Source organism: Gorilla gorilla, chromosome X (genome assembly GCF_029281585.2).
Source record: "Gorilla gorilla gorilla isolate KB3781 chromosome X, NHGRI_mGorGor1-v2.1_pri, whole genome shotgun sequence".
Taxonomy (NCBI): Eukaryota; Metazoa; Chordata; class Mammalia; order Primates; family Hominidae; genus Gorilla; species Gorilla gorilla.
Window position 1 is genome coordinate 113,469,239 of NC_073247.2, and position 24,410 is coordinate 113,493,648.

At 38.6% G+C, this 24,410-nt stretch overlaps 1 non-coding gene across 1 annotated transcript; it reads left to right on the forward strand.

The window, feature by feature from the left end:
• Positions 1-1,645: 1,645 nt before the first annotated feature.
• Positions 1,646-1,752, forward strand: LOC115932483 (U6 spliceosomal RNA). The gene has a single exon (XR_004068761.1). It is a non-coding gene; the product is annotated as a U6 spliceosomal RNA (small nuclear RNA).
• Positions 1,753-24,410: the final 22,658 nt, after the last annotated feature.

Consider the following 24,410-nt stretch of genomic DNA (forward strand, 5'->3'; position numbering starts at 1 on the left):
AAATGGCTTTTTCGTTCCAGGGTTCAAGGAAGAGTGCTTGAGAATGAATAATAGTTTTCTTCATCATCCTTCACTTCTCTAATACAATGCTAGCATACTGGGTATTTCTTCCTTCCTTCTTGAGACTTTTCAGAACTTTACCAAGGGGAACTCTCTGGGCTCTGGGCTGTTGAAGGAGCCCCCTAGACAGAAGAATAACTGCTGGAAAAGAAGCAGTTTCTACCCAGATTGTGGATCTGTACCCTTCCTTCTCATGTACCCAATAGTCTGAGAGCATCTAGTTTTGGTTTGCTATTAAGGGGTGGATTCAGCACATACAGCAGGTAGCTGCTGCATCTTGGATGATTCCAAAGACTTCCTTTACTTTATGAAATCCTTGGTCCTTGGTACTGACTCTTGTGGTAAAGAGGAGAGTTAGGAAGCTTCTAGGAAGGAGGTAGGGGATTCCATTCAGAATGCTCTGCTGACCATTAGTGGCCAGGACAAATTGGAAATGATCATACGACACTAGAGGTAATCTAGGAGGGCAGTTTGTGTCCCTTAGTGCAAAATTCATGTGTTTTAATGAAGAGTAGTGTCATCTCTGGTCTCTGTTGCTCTCTCTCTTTTCTTGACAAGTTAGGGTCTCTAGACATCTATTTGTTGTGTAGGACTTTATTTTCTAAATGGTTTGGAAATTTAATTGATTTCCAGATTAAATGGATAACACTTCTTTTAGTCTTCTCTGGATGAAACTTGAAAGGTTAATGAAAAGTATGTGGAAATTATTTGAGCTCAGTGATTTCAGTGACTCAGTTAGGTATGAAATTCTGAAAGGACTAAATATTTTATATATATACACATAAATATTATATATATACACATAAATATTATATATGTATGTATACATACATATATATGTATATATACATACATATATATGTATATATACATACATATATATGTATATATACATAAATATTATATATATATGTATATATACACAGAGAGAGAGAGAGAGAGAGAGGAGTGAGAGAGAGAGAGGTCTCACTCTGTTGCCCAGGCTGGAGTGTGGTGGCGCCATCATGGCTCACTGCAGCTTCGACCTCCTGGGCTCAAGCCGTCTTCCCACCTCAGCCTCCCGGGTAGCGGGGCCTACAGGAATGCCACCACCATGCTTGGCTAATTTTTTTATTGTTTGTAGAGACAGGGTTTTGCCATGTTGCCCAGGCTGGTCTTGAACTCCTGGACTCAGGCAATCTGCCCGCTTAGCCTCCCAAAGTGTTGGGATTACAGGAGTGAGCCACCATGCCCAGCTGGACTAAATATTTAACACACTTAGACTGAATATCAAAAACCTATTGCAGTCTCTACATTTCTATCTTGGATAGGAGTAACAAAGAAGTTACAAGTAAATAAAAGATCAATTAGAAGTTCACCAATGAAATGCTGCTACTAATAAGTATAAAATATTTCTTTTACAAACACACATCCTTATTTCAGAAATTTACAGTTGTACTATATAGAGTATTTCATAATTTTTCCCTTTCAATATAAAATAAATTATTTTAAAAGTTAATCAGCATTATAAAAATAAGCTGTGGTTCAGAACATATCTTTAATCTTTGAAAAAATATGTTATGACTCCAGTCAAGAATATAGAGTGGTGTTCACTTTGGCAGCACATATACTAAAATTGTAATGATGCAGAGAATATTAGCAGGACCCCTGTGCAGGAATGACATACAAATTTGTGAAGCATTCCATATTATATTTAAAAAAACAGAATATAGAGTGTATCATTCATTCACATTTCTATCATTCTTCAAAGAGCCACAAAGTTAGGAGGACAAGTGACTTAAACATTTTAGTATTAAATATCCCTTCCATGAAGAAATCCTTCCTCTGTGTAACCAAAATCACTCAAAAAATTACCTCAACTTCTTTAAATTATGTTAGTATGTTTTACTTACTTCCATTCTTTCATTGCCTCAGTAGATAAAGACAGGAATAAAGGAAGGAACTTTTTTTTTAAAAAATAAACACAATGATGTCATAAAAGGCCTTACCATTGTCCCTGTTCTAAAAGAAAACAGACATAAACTTCTAACCTCATAAAACAAATCATGCATGAACACTAAAGGTCATTCTTTCCATCACTGCTTATTTCTCATTATTCAAAATGGTAATTTTTTCAGTTACACAATCACTGGAATTGCCCAAGAAAAAGGACATTGACTTATCAAAATATGCAGAGGATCATACAATCTTCCCTCTCTGTCACTCATATATGGTACCAGATTTAGCAAATAAAGATACAGAACACCAGTTAAATTTGAATTTCAAGTAAAAAACAAATAATTTTTTAGTGTACGTCTCATGCAATATTTGGAACTCTGTAGTTTATCTGGCAATCCTATCAGCTAACAGATTTTCTTCCTTCTTTTATTGAAGTGTTTTTCACTTCCATAACCACTCCTCTAATCTCAGCATTCACACAGCTTCGTCCTTACATCAGGCCTTATTCATTTCATGCATGTCCCACAATAACTTTCAGATTGTTTTCCTGTCTCCAGTCTCTTTCCTCTGCATGCCCCTGCCGCCAGAATAGCTTTTTATCATGCCACTTCGCAGATTAAAACTCTAACAGTTCTGTAAGAAACAGATAATTCCTGTTATTTAAACTATTCAAGACCACAAATTTATAAAGCTTCCAGATTCCTTTTTATAAAGCTAGCAATAACTAAAGAAGAAGTTATAAATATGGTTTCCCAGTAAATCTTCCAAAACTGGACACTTGGCCTCCTTAGAAATAACAATGCAAACATCTCAAATAAAAATATTAGCAAAAAGTATCCAATGTTACATTAAAAATAATACTTCTTGTTTGGTTTATTTCAGTAATATAAACATGTGATACTAAGAAATATATTGCTATAATTAATAAAAAAATAGTTAAAGGAAGAAAACCATATGATCATCTTTATAAATGCAGAAAAGGAATGTGCCAGTGTTTATCACTGAATCCTGGCTTTTTAAAAGCCTTTATAAAATTGATAAATATATCTCAAGTCCAAAGCTAGAATAATTTATGGGGACATACTATAGAAGCATTTTCAGCAAAATCAGGAACAACGTAATAATGCTATTGCCACTATATTTTAAAGTAGTTCTGGAAGTACTAGCCAGATGCAATTAAATGTGAGAAATAAAGCACTAGACACAGCAAACGAGTTCAGTAAGTGGCCAGCTATAGGATTAATATATAAAAATCAATAGCTTTCCTGTGACTAAAAACCAGCTAAAAGAGCAAGGAGGTTTTGCTTTATTACTGCATTTCCTAAGGAGCTCACTAAGTCTCTGTTGTCCAAATATGTGAAAAGCAATCATTTTCTTGAGGGTTAAGAAACAATAATGTATCCTGATATGATGAACTGACATCCACTTGAAGCTCAATAAAAGTTATTTCCTTCCTTTTGGAAGCTCTGACTTCACCTTCCACTCTCCTAAATTATAGTTCAAATCTCAGCTAAGGCCCCAATATGATCTGCAGTAGGTCTCTGATGGAACAGAAGCCTTTCTTGATGCCTGTGGATGAATGAACTGGTAAGAGCATGGCTGGGACTCCTTAGATCTGCACCTCCTTAGTAACTCACTGACAACAGTCCCTGAAAGTGAAGTGACTGTCTCCAAGCCCAGACCAGAAACAGTGAAAGGATCAGCCCAGAACAGTGATCTAAATACTCTAGTTCCTGATTCTGGTTAGTGGTCTTTAAATGTTTATCACCTTACTATTACTCCTCTTGTGACTTCCCTTCTTATATTGTTCCACCCCCCGACACACGTACACACTGATCAAGTTATAGATGGTTGAAGGCGTAACAGCTGGTCTACACTCTTCTTAGCCATACGTCCTGGAAGTTTCCAGTTAAAGAGAAACTGAGACTGTTTATAGAGTTTTTTCTACTATATAAAAAAGTGTGTAGATTATAACTAACTAATGTGGAATTAATTTCTTCTTCTTTATACTTAGTTGCACCTACTAAACTGCCTTGGTATCCTATTGCTTTGTCACTGGGTTGAGTAATTGAGGCTATTCTCTAAGAAAGTGGGAACCAGAATAGATCTAAATACTCAAGTTCAAAGTTGTAGGTAAAAAGAAAAGCAAAAGCAAGTCCAGGAGCATATCAGTGAGGCTTTCTTTGAAGCAGGAGGGAAGGGTAGGGGAGCTGAAGATGGAGAAGCAAACCCAGTGCTCCTGGATGGAGAGGAAGCTGTTAAGGATATGGCTGGACTCTGCTATCCGGGACTGAGAACCAGGAATCTTCTTGAAGTTTGTGAAGATTTTCAGTGTCCTCATGGGATAGGACTAGCAGAGGACATGGCACCCAGACAAAACCCAATGCATTTGTACAATTGTCCCTCAATATCTGTGGAGAATTAATTCCAGGGCACCCTCACCCTATTCCTCCATTCCCGCCCCTGTGGATACCAAAATCCATGGATGCTCAGGTATCCAATATAAAATGGTGTACAAAAAGACAAATACCGAATGTTCTCACTTATAAGTGGGAACTAAATAATGTGTACACACGGACCTAGAATGTGATAATAGACAATGGAAACTCAGAAAGATGGAAAGTTGAGGGAGGTAGATGATGAGAAATTACTTAATGGATACAATGTATGTTATTCTGCTGATGGGTACACTAAAAACCAAGACCTCACCATTATGCAATATAGCTATGTAACAAAACTACATTCATATTCCATTAATATATACAAATAAAAAAATTTGGTAAAAAAAGTAAAATGGTGTGGCATTTGCATATAACCTAGGCACATCCTCCTATATAGTTTAAATTATCTCTAGACCATTTGTAATGCCTAATACAATGCAAATGCTATGTAAATAGTTGTTATACTGTATTGGTTTTTAATTTGTATTATTTTTATTGTTGTATTGTTATTTTTTATTGTTTTCTTCTGAATATTTTCAATCTTCAGTTGGTTGAATCCATAGACACAGAACTGGTGGATGTGGAGGGCTGACTATATTCTCTTTTTCTTGAATCTCTGTCCTTATCCCTTTCCTCCCTAGTTTGCTACCCTGGGTTCAGTCCTAATTTAGATCCCTAGTGGGACTGGCTGCCAGCTGGGATCATGGCCCTATTTTATTATGTACAGGGTGACTGTGTTTCAAACACTTGCTGAAACTATGCAGAGATGTCCAGATTGTTCTTTATCTACAGACATACAGACAGTAAAAGACGCTGCAGATTGCTATTGGCTCCAATGTCATTTGTGACTCAGGGCCCTAGTTTTCCAGTTTCCTACTGTGTGATTTTGCTCTTAGGGGATTCCGTGACACCTGTTTCTATCTACATTATTCTTCTGTCACAAATCAACATACAGTCAGCAATTATAACAGTATGAAGGGATGGGGAAAGAAAGAATGGGAGAGGTTGAGGTAGCTCATCCCTGAAGATATAACTAGACAGATAGGGTGGAACAAGATGGCCAAATAGAAGGCTCCACCAATCATCTTTTCTGCAAGGATACAAATTTAAAAACTGTCTACACAAAAAAGCCCTTTCATAATAACCAAATCATGTGAGCACTCACAATACCTGGTTTTTACTTTACATCGCTGAAAGAAGCACAGAAAAGGGTAGGAAAGATAGTTTTGAATTATGGACACCACACTTCCCTCATCCCATGGCAGCAGCTGTGTGGCACAGAGAGAGAATCTGTGCACTTGGGAGAGGGAGAGCACAGGAACTGTGACACATTGTGTTGAATTCAGTGCTGCATTGTCACAGCAGAAAGCAAAACCAGGCTAAACTCAGCCGATGCCCACCTATGAGGGAGCATTTAAACCAGCCCTAGCCAGAGGGGAATTGCCCTTCCCAGTAGTTGGAACTTCAGTTCTGGCAAGTCCTGTCACTGCAGGCTAAAGTGTTCTGGGGCCCTAAATGAAGTTGAAAGGCAGTCTATGCCACAAGGACTGCTATTCCTAGGCAAGTCATAGTGCTGAACTGGGCTCAGAGCCAGAAGACTTGGGGTACACGTGACCTACTGAGACATCAGCCATGGCAACTAAGGGAGTGCTTGTGCGACCCTTCCCTCAACCCCAGGCTGCACAGCTCACGACTCCAAAAAAGACCCCTTCATTCCACTTTAGGAGAGGAGAAGAAAGAGTAAAGAGGACTTTGTTTTGCATCTTGGATATCATCTCAGCCACAGCAGGATAGGGTACCAGGCAGAGTCCTGAGGCCCTAGCTCCCAGATGACATTTTTAGACACATCATGGGCCAGAAAGGAACCTGCTTCCTTGAAGGGAAGGACCCTGTCCTGGCAGGACCTATCACTTGCTGTTTGAAGAGCCACTGGGCTCTGAATAACCAGCGGCAATACCCTGGTAGCACGCTATGGGCCTTGGGTGAGCCTCTGAGACTTCCTGGCTTCAAGTGAGACTCAGCACATTACCAGCTGTGGTGGTAAGTGGAGGAAAAAGTAAAGGAGAGTTTCCCTTGCATCTTAGGTACACGCTCGGCCACAGGGTGTGGAGCACCAAGCAGGTGCTTGGGGTCCCCAATTCCAGGCCTTGGCTCTTTGACACCATTTCTGGACCTGCCCTGGGCCAAAGGGGAGCCCACTTCCCTGAAGGGTGCGCCCCAGGCCAGGTAGCATTCACCACAAGTTGACTGAAGAGCCCTTGGGCCTTAAGGGAACATTGACAGTAGCCTGGCAGTACCCACCATGGGCCTATGGTGGAGGTGGCCATGAAGTGAGGCTCCTCTGCATGTGGAAAGGGGAGGGAAGAGGGAGAAGAACTGTGTCTCATGGTTTGAGTGCTAGCTCAGCTGCAGTACAATAGAACACCAGGTAGATCTCTAAGGTTTTTGACTTCAGTTCCTATTCTTGGATGGTACCTCTGGATCTGCCCAGGGCCTGGGATAAATTGACACCCTGAAGGGAAGGACACAATCCTGGCTGGCTCCACCACCTGCTGATTATACAGCCTCAGGGCCTTGAGTGAACATAGGCAGTAGCCAGGTAATGGTTAGAGTGGGCTTTGGGCAAGACCCAGTGCTGTGCTGGTTTTAGGTCTTACCCAGCACAGTCCCAGTGATGGTGGCCACAAAGGTGCTCATGTCACTTCACCCCCAGCTCCAGGCAGCTCAGAATAGAGAGAAAGAGAGACTCCATTTGTTTGGGAGAAAGTAAGGGAAGAGAAAAAGAGTCTCTGCCTGGACATTGAGAGAATTCTTCTGGATCTTATCCAAAGCCATCAAGGCGGTACCTCTATGAGTCTGCATGAACCACAGTGTTCCTAGGATTGGGGTGCCCCCTAATGCAGTTGTGGCTTAGATCACAACACCCAAGTCATTTCAAATTTCTAGAAAACCTTATCAAGAAGGATGGGTACAAACAAGCCCAGACTGCAAAGACTACAATAAATACCTAACTCTTCAATGCTCAAACATAAACATCTACAAACATCAAGGCCATTCAGGAAAACAGGACTGTACCAAATGAACTAAATAAGGCACCATGGACCAATCCTGGAGAAACAGAGATATGTGACCTTTCAGACAGAGAATTCAAAATAGCTGTTTTGAGGAAACGCAATAAAATTCAAGATAACACAGAAGGAATTCAGAATTCTATCAGATCAACTTAACAAACAGATTGAAATCATTAAAAAGCATTAAGCAGGAATTCTAGGGTTGAAAACTGCAACTGACATACTGATATAGTTAGGATATTTGTCACTACCCAAATCTCATGCTGAATTGTAATCCCCTGTATTGGAGGTGGGATCTGGTGGGAGGCGTTTGGATCATGGGGATGAATCCCTCATGAATGGCTTGGGCCATCCCCTTGGTGATAAGTGAGCTCTCCCTCTGAGTTCACACAAGGTCTGTTGGTTTAAAAGTGTGTGGCACCTCCTAGCCCACTCTCTCTCTCTCTCGCCCCTGCTTTCACCATGTGAAGTGCTTGCTCCCACTTTACCTTCTGCCATGATCGTAAGCTTGCTTCCTGAGGCCTCCCCAGAAGCATATGCCAGTACCATGCTTCCTGTAAAGCCTGGAGAACCATGAGCCAATTAAACCTCTTTTCTTTATAAATTCCCCAGACTCAGGTATTTCGTTATAGCAATGCAAGAATGACGTAATGTGCATCATGAAGAATGCATCCAAATATTTTAATAGAAGAATTGATCAAGTAAAACAAAGAATTAGTGAGCTTGAAGATAAGCTATTTGAAAATAAACAGAGGAGATGAAAGAAAAAAGAATAAAAACAATGAAGCATGCCTACAGGATCTGGAAAATAGCCTCAAAAGGGCAAATCTAAGAGTTGGTGGCCTTAAAGAAGAAATACAGAAAGAGGAGTGGAAAGTTTATTCAAAAGGCTAATAACAAAGAATTTCCCAAACCTAGAGAAAGATATCAATATCCAAGTATAAGTAGGTTATAGAGCACAAAGCAGATTTAGCTCAAAGAAGACTACCTCATGGCATTTAATAATCAAATTCCCAAAGGTCAAGAATAAAGAAAATATCCTAAACACAGCAAGAGAAGATAAACAACAGGATGGGCACGGTGACGCACGTCTGTAATCCCAGCACATTGGGAGGTCAAGGTGGGCAGATCACCTGAGGTCAAGAGTTTGAGACCAGCCTGGCCAAGGTGTCGAAACCCTATCTCTACTAAAAATACAAAAATTAGCCGGGCGTGGTGGCGGGTGCCTGTAATCCCAGCTACTTGGGAGGCTGAGGCAGGAGAATTGCTTGAGCCTAGGAGGTGGAGGTTGCAGTGAGCTGAGATGGCACCATTGCACTCCAGCCTGGGCAAAAAGAGCAAGACTCTATCTCAGAAACAAAACAAAATAAAACAACAAAACAAAACAAAACAAAAAAACATACAATGGAGCACTAATATGTCTGGCAGCAGACTTTTAGTGGAAACTTAACAGGCTAGGAGAGAGTGACATGACATATTTAAAATGCTGAAGGAAAAAAAGTTTACCCTAGAATAGTATATCCAGTGAAAATACCCTTCAAACATAAGAAGAAATAAATACTTTCCCAGACAAGAAAAAGCTGAAGGATTTAATCAATACCAGACCTGTCTTACAAGAAATACTAAAGAGAATTCTTCAATCTGAAAGAAAAGGATGTTAATGAGCAATAAGAAATTATCTGAAGGTACAAAACTCACTGGAAATAGTAAGTACACCGGAAAAAACAGAATATTGTAATAATGAAGCATCTTCTTTGACCACAATGAAATAAAACTAGAAATTAATAACAGGAAGAATTTTGGAAACTATAAAAACACATGAAAATTAAACAATATGCTTCTGAATGACCAGTGGGTCAATGGAGAAGCTAAGAAGGAAATTGAACATTTTTTTTGAAACAAATGATAATGGCAACACAACATACCATACCTCTGGGATAGAGCAAAAGCAGTACCAAGAGGGAAGCTTATAGCTATAAGTGCCTACATCAAAAAAGAAGCAAAACTTCAAATAAACAACCTAAAGATGCATCTTAAAGAAATAGAAAGGCAAGAGCAAACCAAACCCAAAATTAGTAGAAAAAAAGAAATAATAAAGATCAGAACAAAAATAAATGAATTTGAAATGAAGAAAACAACACAAAACATCAATGAAACAAAAAGTTGGTTTTTTGAAAAGTTAAAATTGACAGACCTTTAGCCAGATTAACTAAGAAAAAAATAGATAAAATCCAAATAAATAAAGTCAGAGATGAAAAAGGAGACATTACAACTGGATACTGCAGAAATTCAAAGGATCATTAGTGGCTACTATGAGCAACAATATGCCAATAAATTGGAAAATCTAGAAGGAATGGACACATTCCTAGACATACACGATCTACCAAGATTGGAAGAGAAAGAAATTCAAAACTTGAACAGACCAATTTTAACAAGTAATGAGATTGAAGTCACAATAAAAAGTCTCGTAGTAAAGAAAAGCCCGGGACCCAGTGGCTTCACAGCGAATTTCTACCAAACATTTAAAGAAGAACTAATACCAATCCTATTCAAATTGTTCCAAAAAGTAGAAAAGAAGGGAATACCTCCAAACTCATTCTATGAGGCCAGTATTACGGTGATACCAAAAGCAGAAAAAGACACATCAAAAAAAGAAAAAAAAAGAAAACTTCAGGCCAATATCTCTGATGAATACTGATGCAAAAAAATCCTCAACAAAATACTAGCAAACTAAATTTAGCAATACATTAGAAATATCATTCATTATAACCAAGTGGGATTTATCCCTGAGATGCAAGGATGGTTAAATATATGCAAATCAATCAGTGTGATACATCATATCCACAGGATGAAGGGTAAAAACCATATGATCATTTCTATTGATGATGAAAAAGCATTTGATAAATTTGAACATCCCTTCCTGAATAAAAAAAAAACTGGGGATAGAAGAAACATACCTCAACATAATAAAAGCCATATATAACAGACCCATAGCTAGTATCATACTGAATGGGAAAAAATTGAAAGCCTTTTCTCTGAGATCTGGAACAAGGAAAGGATGCCCACTTTCTCCACTGTTACTCAACATAGTGCAGAAAGTCCTTGCTAGGGCAATCAGAAAAGAGAAAGAAATCAAGGGCATCCAAATTGGAAAGGAAATGAAATTATCCTTGTTTGCAGATGATATGATATTATATTTAGGAAAACCTAAAGGTGCCACCAAAAACTATTAGAACTGATAAATTCAGTGAAGTTGCAGGATACAAAATCAACATATGAAAATCAGTAGTATTTCTATATGCCAATAGCAAATAATCTGCAAAAGAAATAAAATTAATTCCATTTATAATAGCCACACATAGAGATAAATACCTAGGAATTAACATGACCAAAGAAGTGAAAGATCTCTACAATGAAAACTATAAAACACTGATGAAAGAAATTGAAGAGAACACAAAAAAAGAAAGATATTCCATGTTCATGGATTGGAAGAATCAATATTGTTAAAATGTCCATACTACCCAAACCAATCTCCAAATTCAATGCAATTTGTATCAAAATATCAATGGTACTCTTCACAGAAATAGAAAAAAAATCCTAAAATTTATATAGAGCCACAGAAGGTCCCAAATAGTCAAAGCTTTCCTAAGCAAAAAGAACAAAACTGGAGGAATCACATTACCTGCCTTCAAACTATACTGTAGAGCTACGGTAACCAAAACAACATGGTACTGGCATTAAAAGATACACATAGACCAATGGAACAGAATAGAGAACCCAGAACAAATCCACACACCTACATTGAACTCATTTTTGACAAAAAGTGCCAAGAACATACACTGGGGGAAAAGGCAGTCTCTTCAATAAATAGTACTGGGAAAACTGGATATCCATATGCAGAAGAATGAAACTAGACCTCTGTCTCTTGCTATATACAAAATCAAATCAAAATGGATTGAAGACTTAAATCTAAGACCTCAAAATATGAAACTACTACAAGAAAACAGGGAAACTTTCCAGGACATTAGTATGGGCAAAAACGTCTTGAGTAATATCACACAAGCACTGGCAACCAAAGCAAAAATGAACAAATGGGATCACATCAAATTAAAAAAGCTTCTATACACCAGAGGAACCAACCAACAAAGTAATGAGACAAGCCACAGAATGAGAGAAAATATTTGCAAACTACCCATCTGACAAAGGATTAATAACCAGAATACATAAGGAGCTCAAACAACTCTATAGGAAAAAAATCTAATAATCTGATCAAAAAATGGGTAAAAGACTTAAATAGACACTTCTCAAAAGAAACATATGAATGGCAAACAGGCATATGAAAAGGTGCTCAACGTCAGTGATCATCAGAGAAATGCAAATCAAAACTACAATGAGATAACATCACACCTCAGTTAAATGGCTAAAAGGCTTATATACAAAAGACAGACAATAACAAATGCTGGCAAGGATGTGGAGGAAAGGGAATCCTCATACACTGTTGGTGGGGATGTAAATTAGTATAACCAATAGGGAGAACAGTTTGGAGATTCCTCAAAAATCTAAAAATAGAGCTCCCATATGATCCAGTAATCCCATTGCTGGGTACATATCCAAAAGAAAGGAAGTTAGTATATTGAAGAGATATCTGCACTCCTGTGTTTGTTGCAGCACTGTTTACAATAGCTAACATTTTGGAAGCAACCTAAGTATCCATCAACAAATGAATGGATAAAGAAAGTGTGGTACATATACACAATGGAGTACTATTCAGCCATTAAAATTAATGAGATCCTGTCATTTGCAACAACATGAGTGGAACTAGAAATCATTATGTTAAGCAAAATAAACCAGGCACAGAAAGACAAACATCATGGCCGGGCACAGTGGCTAAACCAATCATTTATTATTATTTTTTTAAATCCAAGTAAATGACGCTGGGCATGGTGGCTCATGCTTGTAATCCCAACACTTTGGGAGGCCAAGGCGGGCAGATTGCTTGAGGTCAGGAGTTTGAGACCAGCCTGGCCAAGATGGTGAAACCTCGTACCTACTAAAAAATACAAAAAATTAGCCAGGCATGGTGGTGGGTACCTGTAATCCCAGATACTCGGGAGGCTGAGAGAGGAGAATCGCTTGAACCGTGGAGGCAGAGGTTGCAGTGAGCCAAGGTCGTGCCACTGCACTCCAGCCTGGGCAACAAAGCAAGACTTCATCTCAAAAAAAAAAAAACACCACATTTTCTCCCATTCTGTTCCCATTTATTTGTGGGATCTAAAAATCAAAAGAATTGAACTAATGGACATAGAGAGTAGAAGGATGGTTACCAGAGGCTAGGAAAGGTAGTTGGGAACTAAGGGGGAGGTGGGGATGCTTAATGGGTACAAAAAACATAGTTAGAAAGAATGAATAAGATCTACTATTTGATAGCATAACAGGGTGACTATAGTCAATAATAATTTTACATTTTAAAATAACTGAAAGAGTGTAATAGGATGATTTGTAACTCAAAGGATAAGTGTTTGAGGGCATGGATACCCCATTCTCCATGATGTGCTTATTTCGCATTGCATCCCTGTATCAAAACATCTCATGTACCCTGTAAATATATACACCTACTATGAACTCACAAAAATTAAAACTAAAACTTATATAAAAACAAAAGTCAGGCAATAACGAATACTGGCAAGAATGTGGAAAAAAGGGGAACCGTTTATGTTGTTGGTGGGAATGTAAATTAGTACAACCACTCTGGAGAACCATTTGAAGGTTCCTCAAAAAATTAAAATAAAGCTATTATATGGTGCAGCAATTTCACTCCTAGGTATATACCCAAGAGAAAGGAAATCGGTATATCAAAGAGATATCTGCACTCTTGTTTGTTGCAGCACTGTTTATAATAGCTAAGATTTGAATGCAACCTAAGTGTCATCAACGGATGAATGGATAAAAAAAATGTGGTACATGTACACAATGGAGCATTATTCAGCCATAAGAATGAAGTCCTGTCATCTGCAACAACATGGATGATTCTGGAGATCATTATCTTAAGTGAAATAAGCCCAGCACAGAAATGCAAATTTCGCATGTTCTCACTTATTTGTCGGAGGTAAAAATTAAAATAATTGAACTCATGGAGATAGAGAGTTTAGAAAGGTAGTTACCAGAGGCTGGAAAGAGAAGTGAGAGGTTTGGGGGAGGGGAGTGGGGATCATTAAGGGGTACAAAAACTAGTTAGAAAGAATGAATAATAACTAGTATTTGCTAGCACGATAGGGTGACTATAGTCAAAAGTAATTTAATTGTACACTTTTAATCAAATAAAAAGGTACAATCGGATTATTTGTAAGACAAAGAATAAATGCTCGAGGTGATGGATATCTCCATTTACCCTGATGTGATTATTATTCATTGTATGCCTGTATCAAAATATCTCATGTACTCTTTAAATACATACACCTATTATGTACACAGCAACGTTTTTTTTTTTTAGAAAAGATAACTGGACAAGTATTAACAGCTTGGGGGACAGAAAAATACTTGCAGTTCTTTATTCATGGCCATGCTTGTCAAACTTTTCACACTTGAAATTCCATTTCTTTCATGGCTCCACTAATACTCTCCCCCTTCGTACATCTCATTGACCAGAAACATCCACCTGACCGACTCACAACTGGGGGTATGTGAAGGTGGACTGGGTTGAGAATAGAAAAGTAGTCAGGCAGTGGGAGACAAAACTTAGAGGCCAGACTTTCAGCTTGTCCTCATTCTCTAGGCAGCCAGACAAACAGAGATTAGGCATTAGGGATTGCAGAGGTACTTCGGAAGACATAGGATGGGATGAGTGACACGGAAGAAGCAGTGGTTGCTTCAGTATCCCAGCTCGTTTCAGCCATCCCCATTCCACATACACACTGGGTACTAAATAAGTATCCAAGTACTCAGCTAGCCCCAGGACACAAGTCTTAATATCAATCTTTTCTGATTTAGGACCATGTTTGTAAAATATTTCCTACTTTAGGATTGACCCAATGTACCCCCAACACTCACTCCGGGCTCCTCTGCTAGAAGCCACTTCCAGAGAACTTTTTTAAAAAAAATTCTACTAAATTCTAGAAATTCTTTAAAATATTTCAATTTAAAAGTTTCTGGAAGGTAATCAGGGTATTTTACTAGGAATCAAGAAGGCACAGACCCAAATTTTAGGTTAAAGAAAGTATACAGCATGAACTTAACTATAAACTATGTTTTTCTCCACCCTCTCTCAACTTCCATCTGTCTGTCCCTGTCATGCTTTCTCTTTTTCTCACTCTTTTTCTTTCCTCCTCTTAATCTCAAGAGTTTCTTCTTGATGAATACGGCCTTGAGCCATCCCTAAACCTAAAAGAAGTAGTGTCATTGATTAATTAAGGTGCATTCTGAAACCAGGGCTTCCTGGTTTCCAGAGAATACTGATACCTTGATGCACTGAGTCACAGGATAAGGGGAGTAGCTTAAATGTCCATGCTTCCAAATGCCTCTCTCTTCTGTGCCTCACCTTCATTCAACTTCTCTGAGGGCTGGTTGCCCATAGAAGCTTCTTAATGATGTGATTATTCTAACTCAATTAGCAGAGAATGAAAGGAACAAAGGAAACTGATTTTGCAGTTCGCTGGTCATTGAAAGACATCCTACCTTAAAATGTCAGCTAATTAGCAGATGGCGGGAGAGAGAGATTTTAATGAGCACTTAGACCATATTATCAGATTTTTCTGTAATTATTGATATTATATTTCAACAAATAAACCCAAACATATGATACAGCAAATTTTATTTGAAAAATAAATTTCTATCACTCTCATCCTAGCCAGATATTATATTCATAATGTCCAAAATCATAGAAATAATTAATTCCCAAATTAGTATTTTTATAATTAAACACTGACCAGTTCTCTTTAATTACTTTGTGGACTCTGAACCTGTAATAATCGTTGGATGTACTTAATTCTCAATTAAGAAAGATGGAAAGCTGAGAGAAAAAGGTACATTTGAGAAAATAGCACTGGAAGAGGGCCAGTGGCTGCAGATTCTAAAATGCAGAGAAAGTAGCTGTTCTATTCTCTGGAAGAAAAGGCATAAGCAAAGGAAAGCAACATCTAGGTTGACAACTTTGGTTAAAATTTACCCAGCATTTATTATGTATTAGGCACTGCTCTAAGCATTTTATACTCATCATATCATATATACCTCATAACTGCCCTATGGAAAAGGTTGTTATCCTCTTTATGTATGCATCCTAACATACATAATGTTATATGTATGTATCCTAACATACATAATGTTATATGTATGTATCCTAACATACATAATGTTATATGTATGTATCCTAACATACATAATGTTATATGTATGTATCCTAACATACATAATGTTATATGTATGTATCCTAACATACATAATGTTATATGTATGTATCCTAACATACATAATGTTATATGTATGTATCCTAACATACATAATGTTATATGTATGTATCCTAACATACATAATGTTATATGTATGTATCCTAACATACATAATGTTATATGTATTCATCCTAACATCCATAATGTTATATGTATGCATCCTAACATACATAATGTTATATGTATGCATCCTAACATACATGTTATATGTATGTTAAATGTATGTATATGTACATACAAAAAGAGGATAACAAACAACCCTTTGGCAGGGCAGTGGAAGGTGTGTATGTACATATGTATCCTAACATACATAAAGAGATTAAGTAGCTTGCTCAGTCATAAAAATAGCAACAGTAGCAGGATTTGTAGCTATACGGTCTGACTAGAAAGACCAAACTCATAATTATTATGCAGTTCTTTGAAGAAACATGAGATCACAAATATTCTTAAGCATCAAAAAAGACCAGTAATGAAAAAGCACAGTAGATTATTAAAGGAATACATAGCTAGAGATAAAGGGCTTAACCCAGTCTCTGGCATAAAATTATTAAATTATCCTTTAACCAAGTTTTTTTTTCCTTTTTTTGAGATGGGGTCTCACTCTGTCACCCAGACTGGAACGCAATGGCGGGATCTCAGCTCACTGCAACCTCTGCCTCCTGGGTTCAAGTGATTCTCCTGCCTCAGCCTCCCAAGTAGCTGGGACTACAGGCGCATGCCACCACACCTGGCTAATTTTTGTATTTTTCATAGAGATGGGGTTTCCCTGTGTTGGCCAGGCTGGTCTTGAACTCCTGACCTCGTTATCCACCAGCCTCAGGCTCTCAAAGTGCTGGCATTACAGGCCTGAGCCACCGCACCTAGCACCAAGGTTTTTTTTAAAGAGGGAAATACACACATATTCATACATATGTCCAAGTTTGATGGGACAGAGACCATGCACCTGTAGTCCATTTTTTAAGAACTGAAAGTAGATGTATAACTTTGGTAGAGAGGAGTTTCAGTGAGGTACACACACACACACACACTTCAAGAATTTAGAAATATGATTTTCCTCTAAAAGCTAAACCAGTAAAAGCCAGCCACAATGGATGTGATGATTGGATTGGAGGACACAATCAAAAGACTGCCTGTCCAGGTATGACAATAAAATATGCACACACCCAACACACCAGTCAAGGTTGAGTTGGGACCAGTCCAATGGAAAGGAAGAAAGGTCACGTCCAGGCAGAAGCACGGCATGTGCAAAAAGTAGGAGGTGAGAGAGAGAGAGCAATATGTATTCAGAGATCTTAGAAAAGTTCAATATGGCCAAAGCATTGAAGATAGAGTAGTAGCCAGGGGCAGGGCAGTGGAAGGTCTTGTCTGCCACATCAAGGTTGATTGGACCTTGTCTCCAGTACAGTGGGAAGCCAGACATTGAGATGTTCTCAGTCAGACATGGAAGCATTCAGATTTTAGGAAGGTGTCTTTGACTGCAGTGTATTGGAGTTGTCCCCACACCCACTCCACAGCAGAGGAGGTTGCTGCAGATAACCAGAAGGGAGATGGCCTGGGCAAGGTAGGCAGGAGTGGCATCTGGTAGGAGTGGACTGATGAGAGACATCTCAGAGGTACATGGATGGTGTCTTAGTCCACTGGGGCTGCTATAACAAAATACCTTACACTGGGTAATTTATAAACAACAGAAATACATCACTCACAGTTCTAGAGGCTGGGAAGTCCAAGACCAAGGTGCCAGCAAATGTGGTATCTGGTGAGGGTTCCCCTGCTTCATAGATGGTGCCTTGTTACTGTGTCCTCGCATGACAGAATGGGCTAAGGGAGCTTGCTCCAGCCTCTCTTCTAAGGGGACTCATCCCATTCATGAGGGTAGAGCTTTCCTCTGACTTAACTACTTCTCAAAGGCCTCATCTCTTAATACTATCACACTGGTTATTAGGTTCCAACATGTGAATTTTGGGGAGGCACCAACCTTCAGACAATAGCAGATGGGATGTGGGGGTGAGGCAGAGAAGAGAGTCTGGCTTGGCCAGTGAGGCGCATTGATGGTGTCCGTCATGGAGAGTGAGAACCCCTTGAGGAGGAGCAGGAAGAAGAGGAGGAAGGGGAGGAGAAACGGGTATTTGAGGAGAAAGTGGAGGAGTTCAGGTTGAGAAAAGTTGAGTTGTGGGAGGTTGTGAGTTACCCAAAGGGAGCTCTTCAGTGACCAGTTGATCATATGGATCTGGAGTTCAGGTGTGAGGCCTGCACTGGGAGAAGTTGTGGGTGTCATCAGCTTTCAGAACCCCGAGGGAGGATCAGCTGGCTAGAGGAAATCCAACCATGAAAATGGGGAAAAGAAATGAGAAACAGAGAAAACTGTAAGGCACAGACAGCTGGTGCCTAAAGCTTCTCATATGTTGTGGAAAAGATGGAGGACTTTTGCAATCCCCCAGAGGCAATCTTATTTATTTCCTTACTATGGTGGTTTCTTGCTAACTGTGTGTTTGTGTTTCTGCAGGTGGGGCAGGCTAGGGGTTGCCATTCTTTTACTACCTTTGTATTTTTTTAGGCCTTCCAGAGCTCTTGGTGTTCGTCTGCTTTTGAGGAAGGTAGTTTCCTTTTCCTTTTCTTCCTCCCTCTTCCAGACTATTTGTGTAGTTCTGTCTGCCAGAGCTTGCCGGTGGGGACTTCTTAAACATGTACATACGAGGCAGCTTAATTCATTGCTGAAGAGCGTAGGTTTGGCGTCACAGTCCTGATGGTTGTCATGGTTACCTAGTCATTAACATGGCTAAGTATGCATGAGAAACAGGCCATTGCCTAAGTCTTGGGAATCCTTGTCACATGAATGGCTTTACAGATGCAATTGATTTTCTGTAACTTATTTTATTTCTTCAGGCACCAGAAATATGTCTTTTAATAATAGGAAGAAGCCTTATAGACAGCATAGAGTAAAATGAATTATAGGAAACAATTTCAACAGGAGATAATTTTCACAGGAAGGTGGTAGTTATATTCCCAAGGGCTCAAGGACCTACTAATATTACCTGGCTTTCATTCCAACATCTTGTCCATCAGAGAATCTTTGTGCTTTGTGGCCCTGTAGTATTTTAATATTCTGGAATCCAAAGACAACACAGACACCTAGTTGATGTTTATCTCCTAAAAAGCACAGCAAGTCACCATGATTCAATAGGAGAGGGATGAAGATTTTGCCCCAACACAACTTCATTAGACACCACACTGTAAATTATAGAAAAGGCACTGACTATCATACATAATATAGATGTGGAAGGTTCTTTTACTTCGAATGCTCTTTATACCGTGGTTTAGCTATTTGACAGAAAAAAATGGCTGTTTATAAATGGGAAGTGTTCAGGATAATAGTGAAGGGTACTGACTTTAGCAAAGTGCCTACTATGTGTCAGACACTGAATGGGGTATTTTTCATTGGTTTCCTTTTCAACTCCTACCAATTAAATGAGCAGTGTTTATATTTCTAATCCTCTTCTATCTATATCTGTTTAAAGAAAATTTGAGTATCTCTGTACATATTGGTTCATTGCCTGCTTAGAAAATAACTTTCATTGCTTCATTTTTTTTCTTGTACTAATGAACATATGCACTGGGAAGCAATTAGAAAATACAGATGAGTGACACTTAGGAGTCCAGAGTCAGAAATGCAACCTGAACATCACAGAGCAGGAATGTTAGAAGGGAAGGTAGGAACGAGGGAATAAAGAAGTGGGAAGGGGCTGCTGCTGTAACCGCCAGACTGAGCTTTCCAGAAGTTTGCCTGGCATAGTAAGCACATCAGTGGCAGGCAGTCTCTGCTAAGATTCTTTTTTTTTTTTTTTAATCTGTTGAGATTTCCTCCAGACAAGTCAGCTAGGCCTCTAGTCTATGCTCTTCTTCCCCCTTCTCCCACTATATCCCTCCCTCTCCCTTAGCTCCCTCCTACTACTTCCGGCCTACTTGTCCTACAACATGCACAAATCAGGCTGGGAACTGCCAAAGTCTGTCCAGAGTAGGCAGGAAGCTGTCTCAGTCCTAGGGAATCTTCCACCCTCAGATAAAGAGAAGCTCTGGGTGTGCATGCACACATGTGTGTGCACACGTATGCATGGGTTTAAAATTAAGATAGGATTATGTCGTTTGCAGTTTTTTCTGATTATAAAAGTTGTGCTTGTTTACTGAGAAAAAACAGTGAAATTCAGAAAAGTGTAAAGAAAATAGAAATTACCTAGAATCTTATAATTTAGATGTTCAGTTATGTTTTTGTACTTTTGTTTGTAGAGCTTAGAATTTTTCTGTGCACAAACATATATGTACATACAATTTGTAACCACCATTTTAAATTTAACCATGTGTTGTGGATCTTTCAATGTCAATAACAATTTATATCTTACTTTCTGAATTACTTTAAAACAATATTTTTTATGTTTCAAACTTTAATCTCTATTTTTCTGATTTTAAAGCTAACAAAATCCTTGTAAAAATCAAATAATATGCAAACATATAACATAGATAATGAAATTTTCCTGTATTTCTTTCACCTGCCAAATCTGTAGAAATATCCTCTGTTAATAATGTCAGATGCATTTGAAATAGAGCAACTCCATCTTAAATAGGGCTGGGTAAAATAAGGCTGAGACCTACTGGGCTGCATTCCCAGAAGATTGGGCATTCTAAGTCACAGGCTGAAATAGGAGGTCAGCACAAGATACAGGTTATAAAGACCTTGCTGATAAAACAGCTTGCAGTAAAAAAGCCAGACAAGACCCACCAAAACCAAGATGGCAATGAGTGACCTCTGGTTGTCCTCACTGCTACACTCCCACCAGGGCCATGACAGTTTATAAATGCCGTGGCAACATCAGGAAGTTATCCTGTATGATCTAAAAAGGAGAAGCATGAATAATTCACCTCTTGTTTAGCACATAATCAAGAAATAACCATAAAACTGGGCAACCAGCAACCCTCGAGGGTGCTCTGCCTATGGAGTAGCCATTCTTTATTACTTTACTTTTCTAAGAAACTTGGTTTCACTTTACTACATGGATTCTCCTTGAATTCTTTCTTGTGCTAGATCCAAGAACCCTCTCTTGGGGTCTGGATTGGAACCCCTTTCCAGTAACAATAATACATTCTTTTAGAAACGTTTTTCTTGGGATATATACATATATTCTTTCATAAAAGTGGGGCCATACTAAAAGCATATTACTCTACATATATCTTTCCAATTCATTCTTATGTTTACAATGTTTGCAAGCTGCTTTTGTTCACCTAGCAATAAATCATGAACATATTTCAGGTCAATAAATATATTCCTATTTAATTTTATGAATCACTCACTATTCAGTAAGATTTCCTCCAATTTTTGAAATTTTAACTAAGCTATTTTTCTGATCATAAAGTATATATGCTTGTTGCAAAATTTTATTTATATATTTATTTATTATTATTATACTTTTAATTTTAGGGTACATGTGCACAATATGCAGGTTAGTTACATACGTATACATGTGCCATGCTGGTGCGCTGCACCCACTAACTCGTCATCTAGCATTAGGTATATCTCCCAGTGCTATCCCTCCCCCCTCGCCCCACCCCACAACAGTCCCCAGAGTGTGATGTTCCCCTTCCTGTGTCCATGTGCTCTCATTGTTCAATTCCCACCTATGAGTGAGAATATGCGGTGTTTGGTTTTTTGTTCTTGCAATAGTTTACTGAGAATGATGATTTCCAATTTCATCCATGTCCCCACAAAGGACATGAACTCATCATTTTTTATGGCTGCATAATATTCCATGGTGTATATGTGCCACATTTTCTTAATCCGGTCTATCATTGTTGGACATTTGGGTTGGTTCCAAGTCTTTGCTATTGTGAATAATGCTGCGATAAACATACGTGTGCATGTGTCTTTATAGCAGCATGATTTATAATCCTTTGGGTATATACCCAATAATGGGATGGCTGGGTCAAATGGTATTTCTAGTTGTAGATCCCTGAGGAATCGCCACACTGACTTCCACAAGGGTTGAACTAGTTTCCAGTCCCACCAACAGTGTAAAAGTGTTCATATTTATCCACATTCTCTCCAGCACCTATTGTTTCCTGACTTTTTAATGATTGCCATTCTAACTGGTGTGAGATGGTATCTCATTGTGGTTTTGATTTGCATTTCTCTGATGGCCAGTGATGGTGAGCATTTTTTCATGTGTTTTTTGGCTGCATAAATGTCTTCTTTTGAGAAGTGTCCGTTCATGTCCTTTGCCCACTTGTTGATGGGGTTGTTTGTTTTTTTCTTGTAAATTTGTTTGAGTTCATTGTAGATTCTGGATATTAGCCCTTTGTCAGATGAGTAGGTTGCGAAAATTTTCTCCCATTTTATAGGTTGCCTGTTCACTCCGATGGTAGTTTCTTTTGCTGTGCAGAAGCTCTTTAGTTTAATGAGATCCCATTTGTCAATTTTGGCTTTTGTTGCCATTGCTTTTGGTGTTTTAGACATGAAGTCCTTGCCCATTCCTATGTCCTGAATGGTAATGCCTAGGTTTTCTTCTAGGGTTTTTATGGTTTTAGGTCTAATGTTTAAGTCTTTAATCCATTTTGAATTGATTTTTGTATAAGGTGTAAGGAAGGGATCCAGTTTCAGCTTTCTACATATGGCTAGCCAGTTTTCCCAGCACCATTTATTAAATAGGGAATCCTTTCCCCATTGCTTTTTTTTCTCAGGTTTGTCAAAGATCAGATAGTTGTAGATATGCGGCATTATTTCTGAGGGCTCTGTTCTGTTCCATTGATCTATATCTCTGTTTTGGTACCAGTACCATGCTGTTTTGGTTACTGTAGCCTTGTAGTATAGTTTGAAGTCAGGTAGTGTGATGCCTCCAGCTTTGTTCTTTTGGCTCATTACTGACTTGGCAATGCGGGCTTTTTTTTCGTTCCGTATGAACTTTAAAGTAGTTTTTTCCAATTCTGTGAAGAAAGTCCTTGGTAGCTTGATGGGGATGGCATTGAATCTATAAATTACCTTGGGCAGTATGGCCATTTTCAGGATATTGATTCTTCCTACCCATGAGCATGGAATGTTCTTCCATTCGTTTGTATCCTCTTTTATTTCCTTGAGCAGTGGTTTGTAGTTCTCCTTGAAGAGGTCCTTCACATCCCTTTTAAGTTGGATTCCCAGGTATTTTATTCTCTTTGAAGCAATTGTGAATGGGAGTTCACTCATGATTTGGCTCTCTGTTTGTCTGTTATTGGTGTATAAGAATGCTTGTGATTTTTGTACATTGATTTTGTATCCTGAGACTTTGCTGAAGTTGCTTCTCAGCTTGAGGAGATTTTGGGCTGAGACAATGGGGTTTTCTAGATATACAATCATGTCGTCTGTGAACAGGGACAATTTGACTTCCTCTTTTCCTAATTGAATACCCTTTATTTCCTTCTCCTGCCTAATTGCCCTGGCCAGAACTTCCAACACTATGTTGAATAGGAGTGGTGAGAGAGGGCATCCCTGTCTTGTGCCAGTTTTCAGAGGGAATGCTTCCAGTTTTTGCCCATTCAGTATGATATTGGCTGTGGGTTTGTCATAGATAGCTCTTATTATTTTGAGATACGTCCCATCAATACCTAATTTATTGAGAGTTTTTAGCATGAAGGGCTGTTGAATTTTGTCAAAGGCCTTTTCTGCATCTATTGAGATAATCATGTGGTTTTTGTCTTTGGTTCTGTTTATATGCTGGATTACATTTATTGATTTGTGTATATTGAACCAGCCTTGCATCCCAGGGATGAAGCCCACTTGATCATGGTGGATAAGCTTTTTGATGTGCTGCTGGATTCGGTTTGCCAGTATTTTATTGAGGATTTTTGCATCAATGTTCATCAAGGATATTGGTCTAAAATTCTCTTTTTTGGTTGTGTCTCTGCCAGGCTTTGGTATCAGGATGATGCTGGCCTCATAAAATTAGTTAGGGAGGTTTCCCTCTTTTTCTATTGATTGGAATAGTTTCAGAAGGAATGGTACCAGTTCCTCCTTGTACCTCTGGTAGAATTCGGCTGTGAATCCATCTGGTCCTGGACTCTTTTTCGTTGGTAAGCTATTGATTATTGCCACAATTTCGGCTCCTGTTATTGGTCTAGTCAGAGATTCAACTTCTTCCTGGTTTAGTCTTGGGAGGGTGTATGTGTCAAGGAATTTATCCATTTCTTCTAGATTTTCTAGTTTATTTGCATAGAGTTGTTTGTAGTATTCTCTGATGGTAGTTTGTATTTCTGTGGGATCGGTGGTGATATCCCCTTTATCATTTTTTATTGCGTCTATTTGATTCTTCTCTCTTTTTTTCTTTATTAGTCTTGCTAGTGGTCTGTCAATTTTGTTGATCCTTTCAAAAAACCAGCTCCTGGATTCGTTAATTTTTTGAAGGGTTTTTTGTGTCTCTATTTCCTTCAGTTCTGCTCTGATTTTA